The following is a 12963-nucleotide window of genomic DNA, read 5'->3' as shown; positions in this document are numbered from 1 at the left end:
TGAGTAGACACATCTATGCATCACTCATGTTGGCTTACTACCCATTCAGTGAAAGCTTACAGCAACTTGCAGCTATAACTGTTACTACTATCTCCTTTTGTATACAAAGAGAAACTGGGGACCACAGAGGTTTGTATGGTCTTCCCAAGATCACAGAGCTACAGTGTGGGAAGATGGGCCTTTGTGTTAGTTACTTTGCCTACCTGGCTGTGACAAAACAACTGATATCAACAACTTGAAAGGAGGCAAGGCCTGTTGCTTGTAGGATGGGATGCAGAAGAACATCATGGCAGAAGGGTGTGGTGGAGGAAACCTACTCATCTCATGGCAGCCAGGAAGCAGCCAGGAGACCAGGAGAAGTCAAGAGATGTAGCCTTGAAAGACACATTTCCTCCCCACCCCCAGCTTGGTGATCTACCTCCTCCAACCAGGCCTTACTTCTTAGTAGCTCATTTGGTATAAACTCATGGATGGACTAACCCATTGATGAGGTCAGCTCCTCACAACCCAGTCATGGAACAAAACCTTCAATACATGAGCCTTTAGAGGGGACATGTCATGTCCAATCCCTGCAATTTGAACTAAGGTTAGTCTTCCTACCAAGCCTTCACACCTTAGCACTATCCTACTCTGGGCACTTGGTTGTGTTCGCTAGGAAAGAGAGACTCTTCTCTTACTGACAGAACTCTGAGAGACAGAGAAAATACACAGCCACCATAGGATGACACGGATTCCAACCTTAGGCTTGATAATTCCATAGGTAGCTGCCCCTTGAATTAGTTGGGGCTCTGTGGGGAAAAACACACAGTCCTGGCCACTGCATGAACTGATCCCCTGAGGACCTGGACAAAAGGACTCTTGCTCTAGAGGTCAGTAGATGGGACACTGAGAAGTGGGCATGTTCCCTCTTTACACACAGAAGGTGCTTTGGGAAGTTTCAGGCAGCAGCTCTGGGCAGACACTTGAGTAGCTAGGGATAATGTCAGTACTGCTCACAGCATCTTAGGATGGTGAACATCACATTTGCAGACTGGGAAATATGGCTCAGTCATGTTAATGAATTTACTCAAGGGATCTGAGAGGGCTCCATTAAAGCTCACACATCCCAATTCCCACTCCCACCCACCCATCCATGTGAAAGGGAATTAACAGGCACCTACTGCCATCTCGACTTTCCAGCCCAGAAAGGTCTCTTGTCTAGTTTGCATTGATTTTTCGTGTGTTTGTTTGTTCTTGATGCATTTGCAGAATCTGATATCCAGGCTGCAAATAAGGCAGATAAAAAGAGAGGTCAAGGGAATGAGAGAGGCGGGCTCCTTCCTGCAGCTCCTGAGATTGAAAATATTTCCTGCTGGCTTCTCTTTCGTATTTGCTAGACCTTTCCTTCCTCCATAGTGATGCTCCAGCCTCATCTCCAGCCCATCCATCTGTAAGGCCCCCAGTTGGTGGCGGGTCATGAAGGTGATCACAAAAATTGGTAGATTCTCAGGTATTAATTTGTAGCCTTTCTGTTCCAATATACTAGCTGCTTCATTCACCTTCCCACCTTTGGTCTCCCCACCCCCTACCCCACTCCCAGCACAGAGGGAGAAATGTCATGCTATTAGAGATACTAAAACACAATGGGAAAACCTTCACTAGCTCCTTACTTCCTTCTGAAGTAAGTCCCCATAGTATATGTGGCTCAACCACAAGCTACCTTTCAAATCCCATTGCTTCCTTCACCTTGAAACATGTATTGGAAGTGTGCATACATTTCCTGCTCCCTGCTTGCTTCGTGCTCTTTGTCCCCAGCCCTAAAGTGGCCTCCTCTGCAGCAACGAGTCATTGCTCACGGGCAATGTTGAGAACCACAAGTGTTTTTCTCTATGCTGGCAAATTCATTCTGCATCTCTCTTCTCCTCACTTCTACCCACTGATTGTAAGTTGCTGAAGGCTATGAGCTCTGCAGAGGTAGTGACCCAGGTACCTTGTCCCTGGCAAGGATCAGGAATGCAATAGATCCAGTAAATGCTGTGAATGTTGGAAACCACTTGGTCATGACCCCTTGCATTAAAGCAGCAGTTGGCATGGTGAGCCATCCTTCAGCAGACCCTGTGAAAGAGTCTGCCTCTCTTCTTCCCAGAGGGAAGTGGGGTTATCACTGCCTTTTCCTCTGCTACCCAAGTGTAGCTTTTAGTTACACAACTACTGCTGATGATCTCCACCTCCATCTTAGGCTATTCCTAGTCACAGGCCCTGAGAGGACCTCTCCGTCTCCCAAGATACCCCAGGAGGAGTTCATGCCTGTCATCCTAGCTACTCAGGAGTCTGAGATCTGAGGATTGCAGTTTAAAAAAAAAACAGATCCTACTAAGGTCCAGAGGGCTCACTGGAACCACCTGCAATTCACTTAACCAGTCCCAGACAGCTCTGCCTGCTGGATTCTGCCTGCTGGAATCCCACTGCTACTGCAGAGAAGGACAGAGCCAGGCAGTGAGGACCACTGTAGCTGAGGCCTGCCTTGACCTCCTAGCACCTGCCAGCCCATTTCATCTCCAGATTTTGCACCTGCAAGACATTGAGATATTTTTGCTCAACAGGAATAACACTATCATATTTATCAATTCACAGTCTCCAATGCCCCCCATTGCTGTTCTCAGCCTCAAAGGGTCACTCAGGTGACCCCCTAAGTAAGGTCCAAAAGGCACTTTTGATGCGTAGCTCATCCTTGAATCTGCTTCATTCCTGGCAGTGAACAAAATAAACCAAAGCCAACTCTCACTGAGAAAGGTCAAACACCCGCACTGTGTTTGTTCACGAGGGTGATATTTCACCAAAGAGCAGATGCTTCCTAAATGACAAATAAGAGCAGCAGCTTCCCTGCAGGTCCCAGGGGAGGGAAAGGTCTCTGCTCCATATGCAGTGCAGGTTCCAGTGAAGACGAGTTTGCAGGACCAAGAAGAGAGTGCATTATCATACAGAACTCCAGGAGAATGTCCAGAACACAGAAGCTATCCCCCCCTCTTAAAGCTTATTGGAGAGATATAATAACCAGCATTTATTTTGAATGCTTGCTATGTGCCAGGCACGTACGCACACACACACACACACACACATGTCCATCAAGTTACCTGATTCTATTTCCACATATGTCCACTGACTATCATGGTTGCATTCTCTCCACTTCCACACTCCTCGCTTCTCATAAGCCCCACCTCTAGACAAGCAAAATGTTTGTCTAGCAACTTTTTTCTTAAGATCTGACTGTTAACCAGCAAAACCATGAGTGGTCTAGCCTGGGCCCAATGGGATGTAGGACAATTCCCACTCCCACCGCCCCCCCCTCAGCTATGCTGGTGCCTGGGCACCATATGAAGTAGGAGGATAGGGAGGAAGGGACAGAAGGGTTGGGCAGGTTCTGGCTCTGACCACAGTGCCCATCAGCTGACATCCCACAGACTCTACATCATACTTTTCAGTTAATAGCTAGGGCATATGTGTCTCATTGGGAGCCAGATGACTCTAGGTAGGGTGACTGGATCCCTTTGGCTTGACCTGGCTCTGTCCTGGGAAGTTTCAAAGGTCAGTGTAGCAAACATATCCTCACCTAATCCATACCATGACTGCTTAGCATAGGCACACATGCCATTTACACACTCTCTCATTGTTATTTATTGCTAGTACCTGGCCTTGAACTCAGAGCCTTGAACTCTCATTCAGCTTGCTTTTTCATACGTCGTACTCTACCACTTGAGCCACATCTCCAGCTCTGTTTATTTGCTGGTTAGTTGCAGATAGAATCTCGTGGTCTTTTCTACCTAGGCTGGGCTTGAATTGAGATCCTCTAGGTTTCAGCCTCCCTAGCTAGGATCCTAGCTAGTAGCCAGCGTCTACAGGTGGGAGCTGGCACCCAGATAAACCCAGATAAACAGGGGCACCCAGTACCCTTCAGGGAAGCTATGGTGTCAGGTTCAGAGAAAGGAAAGGTGGAAATCATATATCTGAGAGTGATAGGTAGGTGAGTTCATGAGCCATCCAAAATGTGGTGAGGATAGAGGTAACACGCTCGTGTGTATTCACAGTGAGCATGTTGCATTGTGGATTTGCTGGACATGTATACAGCCCTGGATGGCAGCTGGGAAGATTGGATTTTCTGTAACCTTTCACACTATCTTATATGTTAGTCTATACTTCTAGTGTGAATGCTATTTCTTGGCGATACTAGTGTAGTACATAATCTAAACATCTGTACAAGTAGCCCTGATGCTACAATGAAAAGCCTTACGTCTCTGGTGCGCTCTCTCTCTTCTCTCTCTCCCTCTCTTTCTTTCTCTCTCTTTCTCTGTCTCCCTCTTTCCCTTTCTTCCCCCCTCTCTCCCTCTCTGTCTCCCCTCTCTCTCCTCCCCCTTCCCCCAAGATTTGGGGGAGGATAAAATGAGATAAAAGGTTGAAAACCTCTTTGATCCTAGATTTTATTATTATTGTTATTTCTACTGCCCTAAAAGAACCATGCCTCCTGGGTTTTTGAATTACCTCCTACGCCATTTCTTTTCCTATTGACTTTGGATTCCCCAAGAGAGAGTCACATTTTCAACAAGTTTTAGCTGCTAGAGATTTGTGAAATGATAGAATGACAGAGCTAGAAGGCACCCTGGGGACCAGTTGTGCTGGCTTTAATACAGAGGGGGAGGCTAAAGACACTGAGGTGAGGTACCCAACCTGAGGATACACAGCAGGTTAGCTTAAGCCCTTTGCTGTGACCATCTGCATGGTACTGTGCAGTAGCTCTGGTGCAAGAGTTTGATTCAGGGAGGGGTCACAGAAGGTCCCATCAGCACCCTTGGATAACCTCTCATCTCCCCCCTCCCTTCCAATGGGAGCTCCTCTGGGAGCTGAGTAAAACTACAACTTCCCCTTTTCAGGCTGCAGCTGACTTGATCAGCAGGGAGCTTGCCAGGAAGGAAGGAAACCACCATCAGGACAAGAGTGCCCCTGCACACATCGTCTCCACTGCCTCCGGTGTTCAAAAGACAGTTAACATTTCACAGGGAACTCTTGACAGAAATACACTATTTTGTGCAGAGTTCCTGACAGACTGGCAGGAAAGCCTCCTGAGAAACAAAGCGAGATTTATTGGAAAGAAAAGAGAAGGTACTTGGGATTGTATGACTCAGAGCAGCGAAAAGAAAACGGTTCTGGGGAAAAGCTATGCTGGCCAATCGGCACAGAAAACACAGAAACCTTCCATCCATCTTGTTCAACAAAGCACACCTCAACAACACCTTTCTAAACAGAATGATTTCATTCTCCCACTCTGCAGGCTCCTAGCTAGCCCTGTCTGTGGAGAAGGTATAATCTACTATAGTCCTATTACCGTGGAGGCTGCTTTTTAATGAGCAACATGACAATGAGAAATACCACTTTTAAACATACTCAGCTTTGTGCTACACTGTGACTGTCTATTCCAAAGGCAGAAGGGGAACTTCTCCCCATTCAAGGACCATGTGGTTTGGGGTCTCCTCTGAGTATCTAACTATTCTGAGACTATCAGAGTATCAGACTATTCTGAGAATAGAATAGGCATTTTGAAAGAACTTTATTTTTTTTAAATGTAGGTGAAATTTAAAAAAAGATGTAGAGACATCTGATCTGAGAAATCCAAATCTTCTCTGGGGTGGGAAAAGAAAGATGGATGGTTTAGCCATCTACTTCTCAGGAAATAGAAGCAGGGGAAGGAGGGCAATTCTAGGCTAATCCAAAGTTGTGGATACCTTGTCTCCAAAACAAAATGGCTTGAGTATGACAGAAGTGATAGTGTGCTTTGTCTAGCATGCATGAGGCCCTGAATTCAGTCCTCAGTACTGAAAATAAAAAGGGAATGTTTGAAATAATGTGCCTGAGCCAGGTACCAGTGACTCACACACACCTGTAGTCCTAGTTACTCAGGAGATTTGAGGATCATGGTTCAAAGCCCACCTGGGTAGACAAAATGGAATTGAGAGACTCAACTTTATTAAAAACAAAAATGTGAGAGTGGAGTTATAGCATACACACAAAATCTAAGAGACAATACAAGGCCCTGGGTTCAAGTCCCAGTGTCAGCACAGAAGAAAGAAGGAAACAAGGAGAAGTAGGAGGAGGAAGAAGAGGCAGAGGAAGCAGAGAAGGAGGAGGAGGAAGAAAGGAAAAATAATATTCTTAAGTATCTGAGCAAGGTGAGGTATTGACAGAAATAATAGCAACTTAACTGGGCACCAGTAGCTCATGCTTATAATCTTAGCTACTCAGAAAGCTGAGCTCTGAAGATCACACTTTGAAGCCAGCCAAAATAGAAAAGTCCCTGAGACTCTTATCTCCAACAAACTATTCCAAAAACTCTTGAAGTGGTGCTGTGGCTCAAGCGGTAGAGTGATAGCCTTGAGCACAAAGAGGCTCAGGGATGGTGTCCAAGCCCTAAGTTCAAGCCCCAGGATTGGCAAAATCAACCAACCAACCAACCAATCAATCAACTAATAATAATAATAGAAACCAAAACAGTGATAATAATTTAGCAGATATCTTCTTCCCAAATGGATTGTAAGACTGCTCTCTAATTTCTAATGTCTAACATTAGTTTTACAACTCAACATGCATTTATTGAGGACCTGCTGTGGGCCTGTTAAGGGCTAGCTCTTTTAAGGAACAAGATGTGATCACTGTTTGGGAGGAATCAGAAGTCAGGGACAGATGCAAGAATATAAAAATCCACCACTGCCAAAAGTCTATGCAATGCACTATTGAGGAAAGAGGTTTCTGAGGAGAAAAGCAAAGGTTTTGTAAGACCACTCAGAGAAAAAAAATGAGAGCACATAATAAAAATAAATAAGTAAATAAAGACAAGCCTTCCTTGCAGCATCCATAACTTAGAGGCAACTAGTGTGTGAGTCGAACTTAGAAATCAAGTTGAGAATTCAATTCAAGAAAGAAGCAGAAGTGGGGGGGGGGGCAGGCAGACCTCAGGTGAATATCTGATGATTAATCACTACTCCAGAGACAGGTGGTCTTTTAGGGACGATGGATATGAATGATGTAGCATAAGACAGATTATAGCATCTTTCAAGATAGAGACCTGAAAGACAGAAGAAAGATGATCCTCGTCAGAGAAATCAGAAAAGGCTTCCCAGAGGAGGTGGCATATGCGTTCAGCCTTGAGAGATGACAAGGCTTCAACTCACAGAAATGTGGCTGCAGAGCCCACGCTCAGGCAATGAGAGACAGTGGGGTAAAGGTAGTCTGTCAGTCATCTGAGGAGACAGCAGAGAGCTGTGAGGGAGAAACACAGGGCATTCCAGGAGTGCTGAATTAGAAGTACCTGGGAAAGCCATGGAAGGATTCTGAGTCGCCAGATGATCGTGGACTTCAGAACACTACAGCTGGCAATATCAGAAGCCTGCTGAAGCCATGGAGGGGGGAGGGATTGGAGTGGGAATGGAGAAAGCTTTCTGAGCTGACCACCCACCCTCTTAACCTCCAACCTCCCCCCATCCCCACCCCAGCAACCTCAGTTTCCAAGGCTCCTCATTGCTCTCTTCTGGGATCAGCTCTAGCAAAGGTCTCAGAGCTAATAATTTTATGTCAAGTCTTGTGTAAAACCAGGTTGGATTAATTATTGATGCAAACTTAGGCAAATGAAAGCTCACTCTGGCTTGGCAAGTTTTCCCCTCTGTAAAATTAGCTTACGCAGCTCCGGTTACATCCTGAGGAGAGGCACACGCCTGTGAGTGGCTCCAACCCACCCATCGAGACTCCCACATGGAAGGGCTTTGAACCTCTGGCTTCAGATCTGTGCCCAGAATCACAGCCACTTTCTGATGCCATCTGAGCTGGGGACAAAGGAGCAAGCCCAGAATACGCATGGAGCTTGCTTGGTTCGTAGGCTTCCCGTGGACTCCTTCACGGCCAGGCTGTGTGCAGAAAACAGCATCAGCAATAACAGCCTCACAGATCCAATTCCACCCCATTTAATTAAATGGCTTCAGTGCTCACAAATTGCAGCAGCGGATGCGAGATCATGCCTCCAGACACTCAGCTGTAGAGCAACCAGGCCATGCACCATGGAAGGTACAGTGAGGCCGGATGAGCCCTACCAGGACGGCCCAGCAACCTGGCAATGCAAATGAACAGCAGAAGGAAGCTCCAGTCAGAAGAGTCTGCAGGGACAGACTACTTCATTCAACCATTCCTATAATGAGTATTGACTTAGTACTATGTGACTGGTCCTGCTGTGGGTACTGGAAATCTGGGAAGAGGAGCCTGGGGATGCAGAAGAGGAAAGCACAATGGCAGATTAGCGTACATTGTGCTTTCATAGAGAACCCCAGTCTTGGGGTGCTAGAGAAGGCCCAGAAGGCAAATGGGCTGCAGGAAATGAAGGTGGCCCCCTACCTGTACATCAGGGTTCTCTGTCTTGTAAGTCAAGTAAGTGTTAGCATATGGTCCTGAGTGATTGGAAGCCACTGGAGGAAGAGGGTATTCAGCAGACTGAAGGCCTATCAAACACAACTCGTGACACAAACACCATCAATAGAGCAGGAGCAAGACATTCACTCTCTGCCTCCTAGGCAGACACCAAGCCCCTAGTGGGGGAACATAACCCTGAGTGGTCAGTTGAGGGGAGAGGGGTACTATCCTAGTATTCGAGAATGGATGTGACTGGCCTTGTAATTGCCCAAGGTATACCTATTTTTTCCACCTGAGAAATGGGCTTGTTCATCTTCCTCACACTGTCAAACGACAGGTACATGATAAGCATCTGCCACATCTGGAATGAATGGGGTATGATGGGAGTTCTTATGCAGTGCATAACATGGGAAGTAGGCCTTATACTGTGCAGCCCTCCAGCTCCTCCTTCTCAAGTGGGCCCAGTATCTGCTGTTTGTGCCACAACATAATCAGTTGGTTGTCTTTGATACTTTACAAAAGAGAATAGGTTTGGCAGTAGCACTTGCTGGGCATTCATTCGTTCTTTCAGCCATTGCCTTTGCCCTGTGGGTTATGACAAACAAAACAGACCTAACCCCTGCTCTCCTGAACATCACAGTCAGTAGGAAGGCAGGTATAAAGGAAATATGAATCACCCAGTATGGTGAATGTGCTCCAAACAATAGGCCAGAACATGACCAAGAAACACCTTCCCACTCTGTAGCCACTGTCTGTTGTTCTGTCTGAAAGCCATGTCCGGCTCCACACAAAGCTGGCTCCATCCTGTCTCCAGATTCTAGCTTAGATGTCAGTTCTCAGAATAGCTTTCCCTAAACATCCCCCCAGGCACTCACTAACATGACCCTGTTTTGTTTTCCATAAAGCATTCATTGCTATCTGATGTTTCCTTTTTTTTATTTAATGTATTTCTTCATTTGTTTATTGCCTGTGTCTGCCTGGTATACTGTAAGCCATATGGCAGCCAGGTTGTCTCCATATCCCAGCCTTTAGAACAGGGCTATGAATCAATCAACCACAGACACACAGCCAGAGGTGGGGCTGAGATTTTCATCCAGCGCTAAACCTACCAACTTCCCATCTAAAACATTCTCAGGTCACTCACATGGGAAGACAGGGGCTAACTTTGGAAGAGACAAGATCACCATAAACACAAGCTGTCAGGAATCCCTACTCTTATAAGATGATCATATGGAACCTGCCCCCTGCATTGTTACTGAATGTCTGGCAGTGCTACTGTTGAAGTTAGGAGGACTATTTATGGTAATGTCATGTTTGACTACAAGGATTTGAAGTTGGGGTTCTGTGTTTTGTTAGACAGGTACTCTACCCTTTGAGTCACATTTATAGCTCTTTTCCATTTGGATAGGGTCTCACGTTTTTTGTCTGGGACTAGTCTCAGAACTAACTACCCTATTTCCACATCCTACATAGCTGTGACTACAGGCACAAACCACCACCATACCTGCCTTGTATTTTGAGAGATAACATCTCAGCTTTTGCCCTGCCTTTCCTCAAGCCACAATCCCTCACTTAGCTGGGATTGCAAACAAGTGCTGAGTGTTGTTAGTTTTAAGGGTCCACGAAAGTGACTTTGAACATCACCATTGAAATTTACTAACTTTGAAGACTTCAGAGCCTTTTCTCTCACAGATTAGAGGATTCCCATACTAGTTATGGTGTCACTACCCAATATTTGATGTGCAGTCCCAAATCAAAAAGTGTAGTCAAGTAACACAAACCCAAGATTGGAGACGTAAGACCCAATTCTGACTCTTCCCTTTATGGTTTGGTGGAAGCTAGATCAAGATCATCTATACTCCTTAGTACTGTCTACTAACTATATCTGTACTGGACACATGATAGTTGACTCGGAAATCTGTGTGTGTGTATGTGTGTGTGTGTGTGTGTGTCGGTTGTGGGGCCTGAACTTTGGGCCTGGGCACTGTCCCTCAGCTCTTCAGCTCAAGGCTAGCACTCTACCACTTGAGACAGAGCAGCACCACTTCCGGCTTTTTCTGCTTATGTGGTTCTGAGGAATCGAACCCAGGGCCTCATGCATGCAAGGCAAGCACTCTACCACTGAGCCACCTTCCCAGCCCTTGACTCATAAATCTTGAATATATGAATCACCCACTCTGAATTTGTCCAAACAGAGAGGGGTTACCAAAACTCTACCCTACACCCCAAAGATACTTTAATCTCTCAAATTTATCCCTCATTTGCTGAATGACTTTGGGCCACAAACCTATCCTTGCTGAGACTTGGTTTCTCAGCTTCTAATGCTGAAGTAGTCAGGGATTTTTTTTTTCCTAACTTAATTATTCCCTCTGAGAAAGCGCCTCATGGTGCATGTACTAAATTAAAACATTAATTAAAATAAAAGATGAGCTCAGCAACAATTAAAGTGAGAGAACTATATAGTGAAAGAATTCATGTGTGTATGTGTATGTGTGTGTGCGGGTGTGTGTGTGTATGTGTGTGTGTATGTGTGTGTGTGTGAGAGAGAGAGAGAGAGAAAGAGAGAGAGAGAGAGAGAGCCCACCTTCATCACCAAGTTCTCAGGATCCAAGAATGCCTCACAGGCTGACAGTCAGGGATTCATTCCCCACATTGTAGATGGTATCCAATAGGCCACACAAATTTCCAGAGGATCAGGCTCCATAGACCTCTTACATGTCTATGTCTCAGGGTCGATGTTTTGAACTAGTAGCAGAATACATTTTCCCACCTATTCAAACAAAGGAGGCTGGGCCAAGCAGCTAGGGAGTAGTGGCATGCATAGAGAAATTCCTCCCTCACTAAGTAAGTACTTCTTATGTGAGCTCCATGACAGTCCCTGTGCTGAGTTCAGAGAATGTAGAAGTGCTGTTGTAGATGTTGTACTCTACAAAGCCTCCAAGTTCAATAGTCAGGTAAAGTGGTACCGATATGTAGCAGAGGCCAAGAGCACCCAGAGGCTTGTCTTCTACCCTCACTGGCTCTTTCTAGGAAAGCTACTGCATCTCCTGCCTTGGCCCTACACGGGGCAATTTCCTCTGTGAATACCTCCTTCTGTCCAGCATCATTTCGCTCCTTATTCAGGGACCTGCTCATAATTGCCTCTCCTGGAAGCCTGATTTTGCCAGATCGCCTTAACCAACTGGGCCTCTCGTCAGCCTCCTTCTTTCCCAACTGATTGCCCATTTCTTGGGTGTGCTTAGTGTGGTCCTAGAGTCATCGAAGCACCTGTCCCAACTGATGTCATTTCTTGGACACATTGCTTTCTGTCCATTATTCACACGAGTAATTTTCTTCACTTGTTGTCTCAGTCCTAAGGCTTGAACTTTGGGCCTAGGAGCTATCCCTGAGCTTCTTTTGCTCAAGGCTAGCACTCTACCACCTGAGCTATAGCTCTACGTCTGGATTTTTGGTGGTTTATTGGAGATAAGAGCCTTACAAACTTTTCTGCCTGGGCTGGCTTTGAACCATAATCCTCAGATCTCAGCTTTCTGAGTAGCTAGCATTTCAGGCATTAGCCATGGACACCCAATCACAAATGTTTTTATAGTACATATCACACAATAGGGAACCAAAGGTGACCTTGGAGACAACCTTGTCATTGTTTCTAGTCATACATCTGGGGCCTCAGAGCCCTATAGGAAAACTGGCAAGTTCATACTGATGCACAATAGGGAGGAGAGCGAAGCTGAGGTCCAGGTCCTGCAGTTCCTAGGCACTATTCCTCTTGTTCTGCTGTACCTCTCATTCACTGATTTGTTCTCCCAGGTCTGTGGGTACTAAATAGAGGCATTTTCCCGAGGGAGTGGCCAGAAATCTGTCTGCAACTACTGAACTAGGGTCTGTGTGGAACAAGGCTTCAAGTCACAATGTTTCACACCCAGGAAGACTAAAGAAAGCATCAAACAAATATAGAAAACTACTCCAGGATTTCCACATAGGTAGTTAGGGTCTAGAATCAAGTCTGTTTGGCAAGCATAGCTTTCTTTGGTTCTGACGTAGGTAAAATCAAAGCATTGGGTCAAGTAGAACTCCTACCCATTCAACTATCTTGGGCACCTCTACTCACTTTAGTTCCTAGACAACTTTGCCTTTACTTCTGATGATGTGGAAAGTCAGTATCAACTGGTCCAAACATTTCTTCATGGTCTCTCACTGAATAAACCACACTGGATGGGAAACGAGGTATAGGATCCACCAGGACTAAATTTAAGCCATTGTTCCATCCCTTCCTGTATGTGACATCCAAATCAAATTGACTCATATCTCTGAGTCTGTGAAATGGGAGTAATAATAGTGCCTGCCTTCTATGCTCTCGTAAAGATTAAATGAGAAAATCTCCATAAGACTGTCACCTACAGTTTTTGGTAAATATTAGCAATTGTCACCTATACCATAATCATTATTAGCAGCAACAGAAGTATTAATTCTTCCTATTAATTGAGTATATATCTTGCTCCTGACAGAGACATAGCTATAGAGAGAAATCCCACCAAAGTTTGA

This window comes from Dipodomys ordii, unplaced genomic scaffold (genome assembly GCF_000151885.1).
Source record: "Dipodomys ordii isolate 6190 unplaced genomic scaffold, Dord_2.0 Scaffold127, whole genome shotgun sequence".
NCBI lineage: Eukaryota > Metazoa > Chordata > Mammalia > Rodentia > Heteromyidae > Dipodomys > Dipodomys ordii.
Note: the sequence above shows the minus strand (reverse complement) of the source record.